This window comes from Dipodomys spectabilis, unplaced genomic scaffold (assembly GCF_019054845.1).
Source record: "Dipodomys spectabilis isolate Male_0828 unplaced genomic scaffold, ASM1905484v1 ptg000205l, whole genome shotgun sequence".
NCBI lineage: Eukaryota > Metazoa > Chordata > Mammalia > Rodentia > Heteromyidae > Dipodomys > Dipodomys spectabilis.
In genome coordinates, this window is record NW_024870882.1 from 4963057 (window position 1) to 4972500 (window position 9444).

The following is a 9444-nucleotide window of genomic DNA, read 5'->3' on the forward strand; positions in this document are numbered from 1 at the left end:
AAGGTGGCTCACTGGGAGAGTGCTTATCTTGCATGCATGAGCCCCGGGTTCGATTCCCCAGCACAACATGATCAGAAAAAGCCAGGAATGGTGCTGTGTCTCAAATGTTAAAGCACTAGCCCTGAGCTGAAAAGCTGAGAGAGAGTTCCCAGGCCCAGATTTCAGGCCCCACTACTGACAAAACACACACATACACACACACACACACACACACACACACACACACACACACACACACACACACATAATCTTTCTGTTTTTTTTTTTTTTAAATATGGAACGCTTCACGAATTTGCGTGTCATCCTTGCGCAGGGGCCATGCTAATCTTCTCTGTATCGTTCCAATTTTAGTATATGTGCTGCCGAAGCGAACACACACATAATCTTTCAATGCATACTAAACTATGAAACTATAAAATAAAATCAATCCACATCTTGTGAATACTGGGCTTAATTTTATGTTAGACTAATTGACAAACTACTCATCCAACCATGACATTGATCACATTCCTCTGGTGTACCTATGGACAGGCAATAGTTTCTTAGGCTCTCCAGCCCTTTGTAAGTGGCATGACAAGGATTCAAACTCAGGGCCTACGTGTCCAGATTGGCCTATGGCTTCACTGCCAGCAAGCCAGCCTTCAGCAATGCCAGGTGACCTACAGGTTGCAGCCGTGTCATTTGGACCCGGGATGGTCACCATGCAAGGAAGGAAAACCGAGAAACTGTCGACTGTCTTCAATTTGTGGCAATTTTTTGGTGCCGTTTTCAATTTGTTTTACTGTCAGCACCTGAGGCCTAGGATCAGAAGCTGCATCATCCCAGCTTAGGATGATGGAGGCTGAGGCAGAGTTGCTACAACCTGAGTTCAAGGTCCCGTGCTTGACAAAATAAATGAATAAATAAATAAAATAAAATAAAACTGTAATAAAATATATAAAAAATAAAATAAAATAAATTTAAAAATTTTTTAAAAAATAAAAATACTAATGGAGCTCCCTGGCTTGGAATTCTTGCTCATTTTTTTTTCCTTCCAGGCCTGGGATTTTAACTTGGAGTCTGGGAAACTCTAATGCACTGTGGAGGATGGAGAAACTACCCTCTTTGAATACAAGCAATTCAGGCCTGTTCCCTAGGCCTGAATTCAATCCCCAGCCTTGTTAAGTAATATTCATCCACATTTGAAAAAATGATGAATATCTACATATTTATGTTTACTTGCATATTGCTTTGAGTGTATTTATTTTTGTATTATTCATTCATTATATTTATTGACTATTACTACACTTATAACACGTATTAAATTCATTATATCTTATGAGAACTATACAGATTTGCATATGTATTATATATCTTACTTCATACCCAGGACATTCACAGAAATTCTATAGTAGATGATCCCATGCTTAGAACAACAGAAAGAATACACCAACCAAAGTCTAATTTATTCCTAGGCACCCCAATGGCTCACATCTGTAATCCTAGCTACTCAGGCGTCTGAGAACTGGAAGATGAAATTTCAAAGCCAATGAAGGCAGAAAAGCCTGAGAGAAATCATCTCCAATTAACTGGAAAAAGCCCGGCTACAGGTATGGTTGAAGTGATAGAAAATCAGCTATGAACAACCAAGCCAAGAAAGAGCAAGCTGAGTTCAAGTGCGGGGGGGGGGGGCAGAGGGATAAAAGGGAGAGAAATCTTCCAAAAACAGAGAACAAAACATCAGTACAAAAATCCCACCTAATTTATGGTACCAACCGAATGGGGAAAAAAAATGAAGCTTGTGCAGTTGTATAACTATATGAGCACATATGCTCTTACATACACTTAAAATCTATGTTTTTAATAATATATATGTATATATATATTAATAATGTATATATATATATATATATATATAATATACCTTTAAATAAACTAAGAAACCAGCCAATGAATAAATACTTCTGAATTAGTGCCTTAACCATGGCATTATAAGTTATTTATACTAAAATTGTATTCCAAGTTTCTTTTCACAGAATCAATCTTTAAGAAGTTTGTTTACGTGCCTGGTACAGGTGGCTCATGCCTATAATCGTAGCTACTCAGGAGGCTGAGATCTGAGATTGGCAGTTCAAAGCCAGTCTGGACAGGAAAGTTCGTGAGACTCCTATCTCAAGTAAACCACTAGAAAACCGGAAGTAGCACTGTGACTCAAGCAGTAGATCGTTCCCTTTGAACTGAAGAGTACAGTGATAACACCTGAGTTCAGGCCTACAACCAAAAAAAAAAGTTTGTTCATACAGATCATAAAGTTCTAACATTCTAAGCTTTAGGAAACTTTTCTGCCAGAGTCTTATGCTCTTTAGGCAAATGCTCCACTACTGAGCTACATCCCAGTCCCAATGTTTTTGTTTTTCATTTTACAATCCATTTTATTCCCAAAATGCTTACAATTACCTACTGTCCTCACAGAAGTGAATTTTTATTCAGAAACCCAACCTTTTCTGCTATCAGGAATCCCCTAGTGTATTTCGTGTTAGGAGCTGAGGAAAACTAACATGACACAAATTCAGAGAGTTTATAATTATAGAAATAACTCTAAATAGAAATAAATTCAACTGTCCCGACCATCTAGGGAGAAATAGTGTCCTTATTTTCATTCTCACTCTTCATGGCAGATGGTCAAAATAAAAACACCAATGTGCTATTCTGAAATGTAAAAGTTTGAACACATTTTTTGAAAAACTCTTGTTGTAAAATCAAAATGTATCAAATAAAGACGAAGTGAACTTAAAAACCTATTAAAAATGCTAATAAAGCTCCCTGGCTTGGAATGTATGGCATTTTTTTTTGTCTGCAAGGCCTGGGATTTGAACACAGGGTCTAGGTAACTCTGTTGAACTGTGGGGAAAGGGGAAGCTCACCCTGTTTGAAGACCAAAAAGTCAGGCCTGTTCCCTAGGCATGAATTCAAGCTCCAGCCCTGGAAAATGTACGACTTAAATACATTTTAAAGATAGGATTGAACTTCCATACAGATGTTCAGCCTATATAATGTTTGTGGTGGTTATTCATTATATTTTTGTTTTACTCATTTATTTACCATTTATTTTATTGACTGTGATGATACCTAACTATGTATTATATTGTTTACATCCTATCACATAGCATCTAGATTTGTAGATGTGTTCTCAATCATGCCTGACACCCAGGACTCTCCCAGGAAAGGAAAACAGGTGTCACACTTGTTGACAGGTTGGCCTATGGGTTCCCTGATAGCACGCCAGCCTTCAGATATGGCAGGTCATTTCCACTTTGCAGCCGTCTGTCTCATTCAGACCCAGGATGGTCACCGTGCAAAGAAAAAAATATAAAACCCCCAGCCCTCTGCAGCTTGCCACTTTTCATGCTATCCCACTTTTTTTTTTTCCTGCAAGCTCTCTGGGTCTACAATTCCAGGATTGGATACAGGTCCCGAGGCAGCACCCAGCCTAGAGTGCTCCAAGCTGAGGCAGAGTTGCCACGACTTGAGTTCAAGCCCCATGTTTGGCCAAAAGAAAAAATCAATTAATTGTTTAACTAAATTAAAGAAAATAAAGCTCCCTGGTTTGGAATTTCTCTGTTTTCTTTCCTAGCTTGGGATTTGACCTCAGGATCTTGGTAAGTCTGTAGCAACATGAGGAAAGTGCAGATTTGCCACTACTTGAGTTGAAACTCCGTGTTAAGCCAAAACTAAAAAGTTAAGTCACTGAGCTTGGCAGGGAGAGTAGTTGTGGAGATGGGAGGGAAGCAATGGTAGGGGGAAAACAAAGGAGCAGGCAACAATGCTCAATAGGAAATATACTCATGACCGTGCTCATGTAACTGTGACCCCTCTGTACAACATTTTTACAATAAAAAACGTACAAAAAAAGAAACAATGTAGTGTTCAGAGAAGCACTTTGGGAGTAAGGGAAGGACGTCTGAATAGCTGTACAAAATTCTAAACTGCTTTGTTTTTAATGTTCAGTATGTAACTGAATAAACATAACTGCTTCCATTAAAAAATTAAGTCACTGTCTTGGAACTGGACCAATATTTCTATCGTTTGTGGGATTTGATCTCACCATCTAGGTAACTCATTTGCACCATGGGTGAAGGCGAAGCTCAGTGTCCTTGAGGAAAAGAAATTCAGGCTAGAGTTCCCATGGCCTGAATGAAGGCCCTGTAATGGAAAAGATATCTCTATACATGTGTAATATAGGATATATACTTACATATGTATGTTTATTACATATTATGATTTTTATTATTGATTTTGTATTTATTTTATTTTTTATTTGATTCATTCATTTATTTATTTTATTTAGTATTATTATACACATAATATTTATTATATTTTGCACATCTATCATAAAATTATACACAATAATTTAGGACATTGACTCATTTTTCATTAAAACTTTTGTGTTGAAACATGATACATAATTAAATGGAGGCATTTGCATGTTTAGAGAATCTCGCAAGAATGAGCTTTGTGTTTTTATCTTTGAGCACCTTCCTATAGGCATTTCTTTAATCATTTATACTTAGAATCCTTTTCTTGAGGACAGGCAAGCTGTGGGATACAATTGTAAGGGTAAGCCTAGAAATGTTGCTTAGTGGAAAGATCTCGCTCAACATGCATGAATACCAGGATTTGAATCTTCAGTGCCACATACTCAGAAAAAGCCAGAAACAATGGAGTGGGTCAAATGATAGAGTGCTGGCCTTGAAAAAAAGAAGCACCAGGACTCTCAAAAACAATAGGTCAGATGGCGGTGGCTCACACCTGGAACCCCAGCTTCTCTGGATGCTGAGATTTGAAGACCATAGTTCAAAGACAGCCTAGGCAAGGAAAGCCTATTAGACTCTTATGTCCAAGATACCACCAAAAAAAATCCTATGTGGCACTGTGACTCAAGTGGTAGAGTGTTAGCTTTGAGCTGAATTGCTCAGGGACAGGGCCCAGGCTTGATATAAGACACACAACTGGTAAAAATAAGGGTTAATCAAAGTACTTTTCCTATTTGCTAATTAGGAGAACATTCTCTGGAAAATGAACGCTGATGTACACCAGAATTGGAATCAGAGCTTAAGGCTCAAGTATAGCACATTCATATGCCCAGCCTCTCTGTCTCTAGCATTATAACCCTGTGTGCTAAAGGGATCTGAAAGGTCCAATGTTGAAAGGCTTAATATGGTCTCCAAGCCCTTTGAGATAAGCAGTTGACTTGTATTATCAATGTCATTACAGTTCTGAACCTAGCAGAGCACCAGTAGCTCACACCCATCACCCTAGCTCAGGAGCCTGAGGTCTGAGGATCACAGGGTGAAGCCAACAAGGTCAGGAAAGTCTATGACACTCTGACTTCCACTTTTGAAAGGTCATATGTTCAACAGCTTCTTATGTTTCCTTGGTTATGAGACGTTACTTTCACTCTAAATGTTCTTAGAGTTCTCAAGCTATAGAAGGAAAGAAACATCATTGACCCATCCAAGGTTCAAATGAAGTTGTCAGGATTCAAGCCTGGCTATCCCAAAGAACTCCAGTGTAACACTGAATTTGAAGGACAGAAAACAGTTTTAAAAGCCAGGCTAGTTGCAGAGACCTAGGCCTGTAGGTTTAGGAGGCAGAATGTACACACTCAACAGGGAAGTGAGCTGCAAAACTACTTCATTCATTCCAGGCACAGTCAACAATGTGGGGAAACCTGAAACATTTGTTAGAATTTCACCAGGGTCAAGGTTTTCTCAGCCTCTTCAAACAATGACTAACCTTCCTTCCACAGGTGAAGGGAGCCTCAGGCTATCTTTAGGTTACCAATAGAGAGAGTTAGTTTAGTGTGGGAGAGGGGAGGAAGAGACTAGAAAAAACCTGCTCTCTAGTCTTAGGGAGTGGGTTTTTGACTCTCCATATGTCAGTTTTGAAGGCCCTTCTTCTACTTCTGCCAGTCCTTTCTCTTTCCTTCATTCTCCACATCATTAATGCAAATCCCCAGTCCAAGTAGAGGCCGGGCCATTTCTCTTCTGTTTCCAAGCAACTGAGTTAGAACCTGGCTTTGTCTTCTTGGCTCTGGGGCCCTTTGCTGCCTGAGAAGTGCGACAGAGACAGTCTTCCTACCTTGTGGTTGTGTGAAGGCAATGCTGGTGGCCTGGCACACTGTAGAAGGCCTCATGACTGGGAATTGTTCCCTTCTATCTATCTATCTATCTATCTATCTATCTATCTATCTATCTATCTATCTATCTATCTATCTATCTATCTATCTATCTATCTATCTATCTATCTATCTATCTATCTATCTATCTATTTACCTACTTACCTAATTACCTACCTACCTACCTATCTCTTTGACATTTCTTGGGTTGAACTCAAAGCTTGGGCACTTTCCCTAGCACTCTACTACTTGAGCCACAGCACCAATTCTGGCTTTTTCTGTGTATGTGCTACTGAAGAATAGAACACAGGACTTCTTGCATGCTAGGCAAGCACTCTCTCACTAATCCACATTCCCAATCCCCTCATCTTTTTTTCTTAATCATAGTTTTTACCTAAGTATGATACAGTTTGTGTCCTCTAGTGTAATTTTCTGAATACCGGTTATTTCTATACACTCTGATCTTCTTTTACCCTGAATGATTTGTGACTGTTCCTGCATTGGTCTTATAATAAAATGTAAATAAAGGCTTCTGAGAGCTTCAATGTGCATCATATACAGACACAGTCCTGTACCATAAGCAAGTCCCAGGCTTTTCTGCCTGGTCTTGCTTGTATTTCCTGCTCGATTTTCTCTCTCAAAACTGGAGCTCTACTCTCCAGGTCACTGCTCCATTTCTGGTTTCTGGTGGGTATTGGAGACAAGATTCTCACAGAAATTCCTTCAAGGACTGGCTTTGAATGGTCATCTCCTGAGGAGGCTTCAAGTAGCTTTCCTCAGGGATTCCTCTAGCAACCACTCCATACAAACTTATAGACTAAATGTCAAGAGGTACTAGAGAAAACAGAAACATGAAGATGCTTCTAGTGTTCTCTAGATAATTAAGGTAGGAGACACGAATCACTCATAATTATTAGATAACTTTAAAGGCAAAATGAGCAATGCAGACCGTATGAGGATCACTCCAGCTTTCAGTCCTCTCCTCCTGAGACAGTAAATTCACTGCAGCTCAATGTTAAGTGACAGAACTGGCATGTCCAGTGGACATTTGCTCCTCAATCCTGTGACACTCATTTCTCACTTTTGGCTTCAAACCTGTGACCAGAGGGGAAGATGAGGAGAGAAAATCCTTCTCAGAGAAAGCAGCTATAAAGAACATTGGGTAGTCTCTTATAAGTTCAAGAAGTCAGATTGTCCAGATTAAAAAATGGAGAAGAAAAGAAAGAAGGTGCCAGTGACTGCTGACTGTAATTCCAGATCCTCAGGAGGCTGAGATGTAGAGAATCTGAATTTAAATCCAACCAGCATAAAAAAAGTCCTTGACACTGTTATTTCTAATAGATCACAGAAAAACCCAGAAGTGGGGCTTTGACTCAAGCTTAATTCACTGGCCTTGAGTAAAAGGGGCTCAGAGACAATGCCCAGGCTCATGGTTCAACCCCAGGACCTGCCCCCTCAAAAAGAACCTGTACCTCCATGTCTTTGTGTATGTATGGATGCATTCCTATAGGTGAAGCTCCAGAGCATCTATGATGAATGGCACCAAACTAGGAAATTTGTATTCAATACAATGAGTTCATAACACAGTTACTGCTTTTATGTCATTGCGTGTTCCAGGGCTCCCTTCACTGCTCCCAGTGTAGCCTGAGGGTTTCTCTGCATTCCAAGCCTGCTGAAAGAAGTCTCTGGACAGGCACACAAAAGGCCTCACTCCTGTACAGCTGTGTATCAAACAACTCCATCTGGGCCAATTAGTGAGGAGGAGTGTGGGCAGGCTCTGAAGGTCAGGTGAAAAAGTCTCTTTGTACCCCAAGCTATCTCTCTTCCCAGTGCTCTGGTTTGACATGAAACCTTCATCTGTGTCATGTCCCATGGCAGTCCAAGTTCTATGGACTCATCCTGCCTTTGTGAGACTATATTCCGGTGTTCAGATACAGTGCTCAATATAATTCAAGAGTCCTTCTGGCAGACAATTAGGGCACTGAATCTAATGAAATGTTTCATTGAGGGTGATGATGGGCCTATGATGCCGCTCCTAGGTTTCTGGAAGCTTGTGAAATCCAAGCACCTGTTGGATATCACAAACTTCCTGTCATCTAGGGCTGGTGAAGCTCATCAGGTGTTGAAACATTTGACCTCTCCTAGTTGGGCCCTGGGTGGCTAGGTTTTGGGGTTGAACACAGGGCCTGGGTGCTCAGGGCAGAAGTCTAATGCTTTACCATTTTGTGTCACAGCTTCACTTCTGCTTTCTCTCTGTGTGTGAGTGTGTGTGTGTGTGTGCATACACTAGTTCTGGAGCTTGAACTCAGGACCTGAGCACTGTACCTAGTTTCTCTTGTACAAGGATTGTAGAAGGATTGGAGCTTGGTTGTAGTGGTATACCTCTGGCTAAGCCAGATTAGATGGCAGCTGTCACCACCAGACACACGGCTTGCTCTGTGATGAGGTATTCGAAGTCCTATCTTTATAGAGTTGCAGTCACAACATTCAATCTTTTTTTGGTGCCCATCCTGGGTCTTGAGTAAGAGTCTAGACACAACTTCCGGATTTTTATGTGCATGAGGAATTGAATCCAGGGCTTTGTATGTACTAACTATCACTATACCACTGAGCCCCAGGAGTGAGAAGTGTATAAAAAGATAAATGTGTACATTGGCATACATATATATATATATATATATATATATATATATATATATATACATATATAAAATAAGAGAAAGATGTCTGTATATTATGAAATTACATATATTATATTACTATCACTTATTGACAATTAAATTATTCCTTCCATTTTTAAGTATCATGGTGGAATACATAATAAAGTATTAATTGAAAATTAGTCAATGTAGTGTAATTGTTGTGTATAATTATATAGTACACTCATACACTAACTACTAATTTAATTGTTATTTTTTTAACATGTGTATGGATGTATATTGGAATGTATTTCTTAGAATCTCCCGCCTGTCATTAGTGGCAGTCCAGGGATTCGACCTTCAGGCCTAAGTTGAGGTTTTGTCTATGGCTTCCCTAATGGCCAGCCAAACATCAGCAATGCATGGTCATGTCCACTTTCTGGGCCTTGTCATTTAGACCAGTATGGTCACAATGCAAAGGGGAAAACAGTGTAAAACCACCTTCTTGAACTACTTAATTTTATCCTCCTCCTTTTTATTTATTTATTTTTTGCCAACTCTGATATTTGTACTTGGGTCCTAGGACTCCAAAATTGCTGAGGACCTGAGTTCAAGGCCTGTGCTGGGCCGAAACTTAATAAAATAAGG

General features: G+C 39.7%; 1 non-coding gene across 1 annotated transcript; it reads right to left on the bottom strand.

Annotated features, from left to right (window-relative positions):
- Positions 1-268: 268 nt before the first annotated feature.
- On the bottom strand, positions 269-375 carry LOC122122131. Its single transcript, XR_006150118.1, has one exon. It is a non-coding gene; the product is annotated as a U6 spliceosomal RNA (small nuclear RNA).
- Positions 376-9444: the final 9069 nt, after the last annotated feature.